This window comes from Quercus robur, chromosome 10 (genome assembly GCF_932294415.1).
Source record: "Quercus robur chromosome 10, dhQueRobu3.1, whole genome shotgun sequence".
Classification (NCBI taxonomy): domain Eukaryota; kingdom Viridiplantae; phylum Streptophyta; class Magnoliopsida; order Fagales; family Fagaceae; genus Quercus; species Quercus robur.
Window position 1 is genome coordinate 934218 of NC_065543.1, and position 9927 is coordinate 944144.

At 36.9% G+C, this 9927-nt stretch overlaps 1 long non-coding RNA gene across 1 annotated transcript; it reads left to right on the forward strand.

Moving 5' to 3' along the window:
• The first annotated feature begins 7494 nt into the window (after positions 1–7494).
• On the forward strand, positions 7495–9927 carry LOC126701839 (uncharacterized). Its single transcript, XR_007647505.1, has 3 exons — positions 7495–7700; positions 8636–8702; positions 9666–9927. It is a non-coding gene; the product is annotated as an uncharacterized LOC126701839 (long non-coding RNA).

Genomic DNA, 9927 nt, shown 5'->3' on the forward strand with positions numbered 1-9927 from the left:
TATTTGCTTTCTTTTTTGAGTGCAAGTGTTGGGAAATACGTAGAGTTGCCAATCAGAATATGAAATGAAGACTTCAAAATTGTAATTTGATTATATTTGTTTTCCTCTTGCACTTTGATCTTTTGTTTTTGTTATTTGGATTTGCTTTCAATTTGATTCATCAATTTTGATACATTATAGATGCTGATAGAGAGAAGTTGTCAAGGTCAGATGGAAAATTTTCTCAGTACTTGAGCAAAATCTTAGACGTTTATTTCTCATATCACCACGATGCATACAACATAAAAGGTTGGTTTATTATTAAAAGAGTTGATAGGTAATTGTATAATTTACTGATGCTAGTTTTTGTCTTGATGATGGAGTTTATCTTCATGATCCAGCAACCATGCTTGCAGCTATTGATCCTTCACGTATGACTTACACAGGGGGTGTAGTTAGAGTCCAGACATGTGGCATCATTAAGGGACTAACAATATTATACAACAAACAGAAGAGATAGGACTTTTGGAAACCTAAAATCAACAGATGCAACTGCTTGATTTTTGGTTCCTTACTTCCTTTGCAGACCACATAGGCTGAAATGAGTTGGTTTTTTTTATTTGTTTTGCAGGATCCCATTCCTGTATCAGATAATGGGGTTCTAACCATAATCATGAATTTTATGATTAAAACAGTATAGAGTTACAGAGTGTTTCTCAGTATTCTGAAATTTTTGTATAGAAAAAGTAACTTTAAAAAAATGGTTTAGAGTCATTAAAAGAAAAAAGAAAAAGAGAGACAAAGCTATTGCGCTCTGACTGACTCATTTGTACTTTCTTTGAAATGAACCAGGTTCGGCGAAGTCACTGAATGGACTGATAAACCCACAGTGAAGGTTGCAGTCACTGCTGATGCTCCCGCTCTAGTCAAATTGCTCCCACATAACAAGGGTCGAGCACTTGATGTTTTTCTGTTAATGTACTTCGTATTGGGGAGTCTGATTTGGTCACTGCCTCAGTCTTGATGCTGTATGGTACTATAGAAAATAACAAGATTGTAGTTTTCTTTTTCTTGAATAAATAAACTCCTGGTGTAACTAGTAACAACTATTGAAATCCAATAAATATTTTCTGGGTTTGTTAAATGTGATGAATTTTGGTGTTTAGTTTGAAAGAAAATCATGATTTTCTGGGGAAAATGTTGATGATTGGAGAGAGGACTCAAGGGCATCGATGCGTTATTTTAAATCTTCGATATTTTAAATTTCTGGGCAATTAAACATGTTTAGGGAAGAACATGAAGAATATGAACAGTCATGTTCTTCCCAAAAACTAATGATTTTTTTTTAATGTTTGTTCTTAATTTAATTAATTCATGTGTATGATTATATTATTTTGGCGTAAATGCACTTTTAGTCCCTACATTTTGCACATTTTTCTATTTTGGTCTCTAAATTTTATTTTTACCACTTTTAGTCTCTAAAACAATTAACGTCCCACATTTAAGTCCTTACCGTTAGCCAACTAACGGGGAAAGCTAATGTGGCTGACGGAGAGAACTATAAATCATTTAAAAACATTAAAAATCCACTGTGGCCAAGTCTGCCTTGCCACGTGGCCTTCCCGCCCAACTTACTTCGTACGTGTCCCTTACGTGAGTCAACCACCCACTGTTCATGGCGCGTATACACTGAAAAGCCCTAAATCAGCTCTGTCACTTGAAATTAGCTACTTTATCTTTGATCATTAATCCCTAGATTAGCTCAGAGTTCCTCATCACGACCTCTACTAGTTACTTTATCTTTGATCTTCTTAGACTTTTGCTTGGTTGCCTCATAGTTAGAGGCAATGGTGTCCTTAGCAGACTCTATAGTCTCTTCTACTTTGTTTACAGCCTCTCTCTGAAACCACCATTATCAACCATCATCCAGCTTTGTCACTTGAAACCACCATTATCAACCATCATCAACCAGCTCTGTCACTAGTGAAACCACCATCATCAACCATCATCAACCAGCTCTGTCACTTTAAGCCACCATCACCATCAAAACCCATCTCTGCCACTTAAAGGTAGTGTTTCTCTCTCTTTCTCTTTCTCTCTCTCTCTCTGTGTGTGTGTGTGTGTGTGTGTGTGTGTGTGTGTGTGTGTGTGTGTGTGTGTGTGTGTGTGTGTGTGTGTGTGTGTGTGTGTGTGTGTGTGTGTGTGTGTGTGTGTGTGAAAAGGTATTTGCTCTCTCTGTCTATGGCCTTATTTATAACTTGACAATATGCTTGTTGGTTGGTTCTAGTAGTAGGGGCCACAATGTTTTTGTTTGCTTTTTGTATGCTTTTGTATTTTACTTTTGATTGTGGTCCATATGTTCCCTATGTTCTCTGTGTTCCCTATGTGCCCCTGTTGAAGAGAGTTAAGTAAGCGTAACAATATTGTATGAGGGCTTGTTGTGTAATTTGATAACTATGCATGTCTATTTTAGTATGACAGAACGATTGAAGTCAGTGCTGTGTTGTGAAAAATTATTTGATTAGTGTTGTGTTGGTAAATACTTTATTGAGTGTTGTGTTGTGTGCATGCAGAATGAAATATTTTATTAGGTGCTGTGTTGGTAAATGAGTGTTGTATTGTTCTTGCATTGTTTAATTGGTATTAAGGGTATGTTGCATTGAAATATAACTTGCATTATTTAATTGGTATTGAGGGTGTATGTTGCATGCAGAGTGAACTACTTCATTTAGTGTTGTGTTGGTAAATGAGCAGTGTTTTCTTAAATAAGAGTTGTTTTGTTCTTTTTCTTTAACTAGCATTGTTTAATTGGTTTTGAGGTTGTTTTGGCATGCAGAATGGATGACCTATTCAGTATATCCTGTGCATCATGGTGGCTATTTTACTGAGAACCCAAAAACATATGTGGGAGATGAAGTAGATGTAGTTGATAATTGTGACCCTGATAAGTGGTCCAAGGTTGAGATAGAGGGTATATGTAGAGACTTTAAGTACACATCTGTTAGCAGGCTGTGGTATACAATGCCTGGTATGGGCCAAGAAAGGGCAAACTCCATTTGGTTGTTGATGATCATGTACATGACAGAATTAGTGAAGGGTCATGAAGAGATTCATATATATGTGGAGCACCCAATAGATGATCCTATACTAGTTGATGAAGGAGAGGATATTAGTGAGGGTGTGCAGCCATTGGCAATGGAGCAAGGCCCTATGGGTTATTATAGTGATGGCAGTGATGATGATGACCATGATGGGGGTGAATTTTGCAGTTTTTATGATAGTGATGACATGTATGCTAATGATCAAACTTTTAACAATGAGGATGAGCTAACTGAGGTGGATGCTAATGATCAAACTTTTACACATTGAGGATGAGCCAACTGATGTGGATGAGCCAACCAGTATGCCCCAATCCAATCCATTTGAAGCAAGTAGAGCTATACTCATCCACTCTTATAAACAGCAGCATAGCTCCACCCCAAATGCACCACACCAGTCAGGTGCACATCACAACTCTAACAGCAGCAACCCAACCTCAAGGCAGAAAAAGAAACGGGTGGTCACATCAGAGACTTTGAAGGATTCTAAGAATGTATCCAGATACATGGAAGCAATCAAACATGCTAGAAGTCAATCATTTGTGCAGGGTCCAAGGAAATGAAGAGAGCAAGAAGTAGATTTTTCCTTTTGTTGATGAGGGCCACTTGTATTGTGTAGTTATGTCAACTATTTTGTGTATTTATGGTGATAGGGTTAACTATGGAACAATGCCCTATTTTGGCTTAGCTATGTAATTATGGTGATCGTGTATTGTATGGCACTGTGATATCCAGACCCATTTGGGCCTTGGATTCTAACTCAACAGTGTGGCCGATGACACCAGCCCCTTTCTACCTAACGCCCAAGCCCGAGCCCAAAATAACTACAAGCCCAAGTCTCACGCTGCCTCAAAGCTCAATGAGTAAATAACCTTAATTAGCACACACCTAGCAACGCCACTTGGGCCTTGCTCGATGAACCACTTCCCGGGCAAGAAGACAATTGCTCGGGGGGTGTTGTCTTTCGGATACCTGGCAGTGTCTTGGGAAATATCGCTGCCAAGCATCCATACTGAAGTGGGAATCAGTTCCAATGCCATTCCTACCACACCCCACTCCCAACTAAACACCCACTTTGAATTAACGACATTGGACCTCCTTTCCACTAACTACAAGAGTAATCATAACCCCCCACTAGCTCTTGACTATAAATATGATAAGTAGAGGAAGAAAGGGGGGTTGAAAAAAGGGGAGAAGAAAAGGGAAGAGGGTGTGCTTGAAAATGCAAGAGAGAGCAGAAGTGATAAAAAGGGTGAGAAGGAGAAGCAAGTCTGTTGGGTCTTAGTGCTGAGAACAACCCAAAGTAGGAAATCCTTAGCCTACCTTACAAGTAAATTGTGAGCCCAAGTGAGGCCCAACCCTCATAGCCTCACATCCGGCACGCACATGTACCAACTAGTGTTTTGGGTTGACTGTGGTTGTTAGTGTTGTAGTTGAACAATGTCAGTGTGTTTTGTGCCATTCTGGTGATGATAACAGGTGTTATTTTGTTTAAAAATGAATCGTTTGTCCTGTTTTAATACTCATACCAATGAGTAGCAGTCAATGATAAGTTGAAAATGTATTTCTATTCAATTTGTGTTGTTTAGTTTAATATTGAATCTTGTATCATGTTTTGGAATACACAGCAATAGTATAGTTGATAGCGATAGCAGTAAGGTAGTTATGGCAGTGAGGCAGTTATTGTAAGTGATGGCAGTGATAGCAGGTGTTGAACATATATATCTTGGCATACTTTTGGTACTCACATCAATGAGAGGCAGTTAATGTATTTGTATTCAAAACAATACAACCAGTTGGTTAATATTTAGTCTGTTATTTTCAGCAGTTAATGAATTTGTAATGCAGTTATTTTCTGCAATAGGTGTATTCATTTCATTTACATTGTGGAATCCATAGGTAGATGCATTCAAATTAGAATTTACATTTACATGGGCACAAAAAGTGTATTCATTTCATAGGGAAGTGGGTTACATTACTAACAACTGGTAGGAGCACAAAATTACCAGGAGGTAATACATGGCTAAACACATCTCATACAAAAATTGTACACACTGCCAGCCCAACATAAACTAACACTGCCCTAATAATTCCCATAACAATCACTACCCTACATACATCTAAACAGCCAACCTTGTTAACAATATTGATAACAATAGCAGCATCAACAGCAGCAGCAACACACAGCATCAGTAGTAGCAGCACACAGCATCAGTAGTAGCAGTACACACCAGCAACAGCACACAGTATCAGTCGTAGCAGTACACACTAGCAGCAGCACTTGTTGCTTGCACACAACAGGTGGTGCTCAAACACAGCAATAGTTTACTCACCCCTACACTACATACATTACCTAACCAAACACTACATACATTACCTAACCAAACACAAAACTACACACATCACCACTAACAATGCCACAGCCACAACTAAAAACTTCTCCCTTTTCTTGCAACTTGCAACCTTAGCCTCAAGTGTGATGATCCTTTGCCTTTGCTGTGGGATAAGCACCTTACCACGAGCACATATCTCATCATCACGCCATTGGAAAAACCTACACTTACGCCCCACCTGAAATGCAAATAATGCTCAGAAAATGAAAACCCATAAACTAATGCAACAACAAATTGAAACAAAATACTGAAATTAATTAACGTAGTAATCAATAATTCTCTACTAATTTTACTGAATCAAGTGGCTGCAATGTAGATAAATGGGGTGCAAGGTGGTCTATTAGTACACTTTCTGAAATTTCTTTTCATGAATTAGAAAATTTTTTATATAATAAAAAATAATAATAATAGTAATTGGCTTTTATGATCATCCTGAGAACAAATGATCCCATTCTCATAAAATTACAATTTCAAATGGTATTTTAGAATGCATGAAATATAGATATATTGAATTTAGTTGTTTGTTTCTTGAATTTAGCTTGGTAGCATTAATTTAATTTCAAAAGCACATAACACAAACTTAGGGGAATAATAACCTAAGGTCATTCGGGTGCTTTTTTTTGCTACTCATGAACTTCAACTTTACTAAGTGCCCTTATGGCACATGATAGGACTTCTTTCGCTAGACCTACTTCGCAAATTGAAATGGCAAATCTTGGTTGAAGAAGAGGGCAAAACTGAATTAAAATTTGACCCATGGGATCTGTATTTGCTTTTCCATTGTACTTCAAACTAGAACTCAATATACAATGAAAATGTAATAGGCATGTAACGTTTCGACTAAATTCTTGAGTCTTGACTCTTCGCTTAAATTCATGCCTGCTCTTTTCACAAAATATAATACTACACTGTAACACCCCAACCTAATTGCCTAATTAATTTTATGAGTTTATATGCATGTCATTATTTTAATTACTTTTAAGTGCATGAAATTTTGATTTTGTTATATTATAGAACATATATGCCATTTTAATGTGTTGGATATGACTTTATAAAGGTAAGGATATATATATGTGTGTGTGTGCGTAATGTGATATTTGTTCTTTGTAGTTAGGTGTGAATGCAAAAAAAAAAAAAAAAAAGTTAGTGTGAATGCAAATATTATATATATATATATATATATATATATATATATATATTGTGGGGGTAAAGTCCGCCAGTCAACGTTGGGCCATAGTACTTGTACTAAGCCCAACCACAATAAGAAGCAAAGGCACGGGCATAGGATCCCCCAGCCCAACCGTGTTGGGCCGGGCCTGCTTAGGGGCGTCCGAGGAGGAGTACCTCCTCGGACTCACCAAGTGGGAGTCCGATTCGCACCCTTTACATGGCGAAAGGTCATCCAATATCAAGGAAGAGTGCATGACGTTCGGGGAGGGGGGCAACCACAATTGCCGCATTAAATGCCAAGGAGCTACTTTTCCAGCCGCATTAATGTGGAAAGGACAGGAGAACAGAATTATCTTGGCCAGTGCAACTCACAGAAAAGAAGGAGGATGTCCTATGGGACAGGCACTCAAGTAGAGGCCCAGATGATTAACAAGTGTAGGGTCATGATCTTAGGAAGGATGCTATATAAGAGAAGAAAATCCCCATGGCCAGGGGATCGCAAGCAAGAGGAAGAAAAACAGAGAAAAAGAGAAAGGAGTTGGAGGAAAAAAGCAGAAGATACAGCCCCACGGACTGTTATCCCAAAAGCTTAGAGGAATATCCCTACGTCCAACTGGTTGCATGGCTTGTTTGTAACTACGTTCACGCTGTCAAGACCTAGTTCTGTAACCTACTCTCTACAAATTCATTGTTGAGGGACTTTTGGACCAGAATCGCTCGCCTGTTGGGCCTGAGCCCCAAAAACCGCCCCTACATATATATATATATATATAAGTGTGAATGCAAGAAAGTTTGGAAAAAGTGGGTGTGATATTTGTTTTTTCCCTAGCCATACAAGTATCCAAGCCCCAAAAGTCTTCTTACTTTTCTGATTTTCTTGGCTGCTTCTGAAGTCCAGCAGCTGCTTTTCTTCTTTCTCTATTTCCCCTTTCTTTGTTCTTCTTTCTTCCTTCTTCCTTACACGGCAACATCTCTCCCTTCCTTTCTCACCAAAATTTCTAGTTTCTTTGAAGAAGAAATTAGACAATTAACCCTAAGATTTTATCTTCAAAGTGTGTGGGTAAGTAAGTTAAACCTCATCTGATTTTGTGTATTTGGATAGTAAAATTTGTTTGCTTATTTTCCCTCTTTGTTCTCTACTCTGTTTCTGGAAGTTGAATTGGTGATTCTGTTTTATTTACTTGAAATATTGATGATATTGTGGTCTATTGAATGCTTATTGGGGTATTTTAATATGTATACTATAGGTATAAAAATATCTAAATGAAATTAAGACCTGTTGCTATTTGTTGATGATTTTGTAAGAATATGTACTGAAGCTGTCTCTGTGACAGATTTGATGTTTACTACAAGAAAATTATGTATTAAATTGTATTTTGTGAGTTGGGATGCAAGGAGTAGTTTTTATGAATTCTAAGACACATATGGTTGTTATAGAAGTGGTCTCACAGTATTTGGATGAACGTAAAATTAGTGGTTTAATTTGTAATTAGGAAGAAATTCTGTCAGGACAGATTTGAGTTTACTGTCTTGTGTGATTTTTAGTAAATCATGGGTTAATGATTTGACTCCGAAATTTTTATGGTTTATACTGGACATACAGGGTAGTAGTCCTGTAAAATTTCATGACAATTGGAGGTGTGTGGACAGCCCTTTTGTATTTTACAAATGGAGCATACGTGGCTGTAATAAGCAGTGAACAATATATGCTACACCTAACTTTGTGGATTTAATTCTCAAGTTAGGGTGTATGTTTTGAGCTATAATTTTATACACTCATTCTTTGGTGTATTTGAAGCATATATAAATTTTATGGATTGGTTTTTCTATGGTTTGGCTGCAAAATGTGTTGGATGATTGTATTATATGTTTTGGGGAACTTTATGTGATGGGAATTAGGATTTTCTTGAGTTTGAGAGTTAGGTGGTGATTTAGGTATAAGTTTATATATTAGGAAGAGTTTGTCCATAATAAGTTTTGGTTCTTTTCGTTTAGGTGGCGAGAACGAGAACACGGATACTTGAGCTCCTCGCGTACAATCTCTCGCGCCTTCTGTTTTCAGGTAAGGGACTTGTGACATGTGCTTTTGATAAGTATAAAAATTTGTTTAGAAAAATATTATGTATTGAAGCTTTTAATTAGAGATATTACGTATATACATGATTTAAGTAAAATACGTGTTCGTGATTTATTCAATATTACATACATAATAGTTTTGGCATATTGATGTTATGATATATATCACGAACATATTATTTAAAAACAAAGTGGATATGCTACTGTTGTGAAACAATTATGTAAAAGCAAAGTTATCAGAAAAATGTAGTTTCGGGTTATTTCACTGTTATGTTCTGAACTCAGCTAGTAGGGGTTAATTATTGGCTTTCCATGGAAAAATGTTATCTGTTTGGCCATTTAAAGTAGAGGAAATGGGGTTGCCCGTAACTCTAGGCCATTTAAAGTAGAGGAAATGGGGTTGCCCGTAATTCTAATCTGAATAAAGTCTTCTCCCCAATGTGTACGGACGGCGGGGAGGAATAAAACCTTGAGCAGATGTGCCATCAGGCCTCTCAAAGAGGACAATATCATGCACACGAGGTTACCCAAATGTGATGAGGCCTTCTCTGTACAGACTTATCAAAGGTGGACTAACCAATATGATGGATATCTATATTATGTTATTGAGCATGAGAGAATGATTTTGTTAAAATGCATTATGAAAATTAAAAGCTCTCATGAAAAGAAGTTTATGATGAAACATTTTATAGTCTTTGTTTTAAAGATAAGGTTACGGAATTATACGTATGTTCTTTATTATGTCCTTTTATTTTTTTATATGAAAGGAAAATGAAATATTTTTATTTGAAAAGTTCATAAGTTATTTAAGAGTAATATGAATAGTATGAAGGCTATTTGATCAAAGTTGGCATATCCATAAACTATTTGATTTACATGCATTCTTATTAAAGGCCCATGGAGTTTTAAAACCTTACTGGGCTTCGCAGCTCACCCTATTATATTTCAGTGCACAGGTTCTTCCTGGAAGCAGCGAGAGTATTAGAGGTGGCAAGGATTCTGTGTTTTTTCGTTTTATTAGAATGTAGAGTTTTGTTGTATGGCAGTTAGCTCTTTTATTGTATAGAAGGAATCAAGATGTACTTGATCCTTTGAGCACAGATGTAATTCGGTACTGTAGTTTGTTTTGAACCCCAGTTGTATGTCTTTGGGGTTAGGTTTGTAATAAGAGTTTTGCTAAACGTTTAGCTATGTAAATTTTTACTTGAATA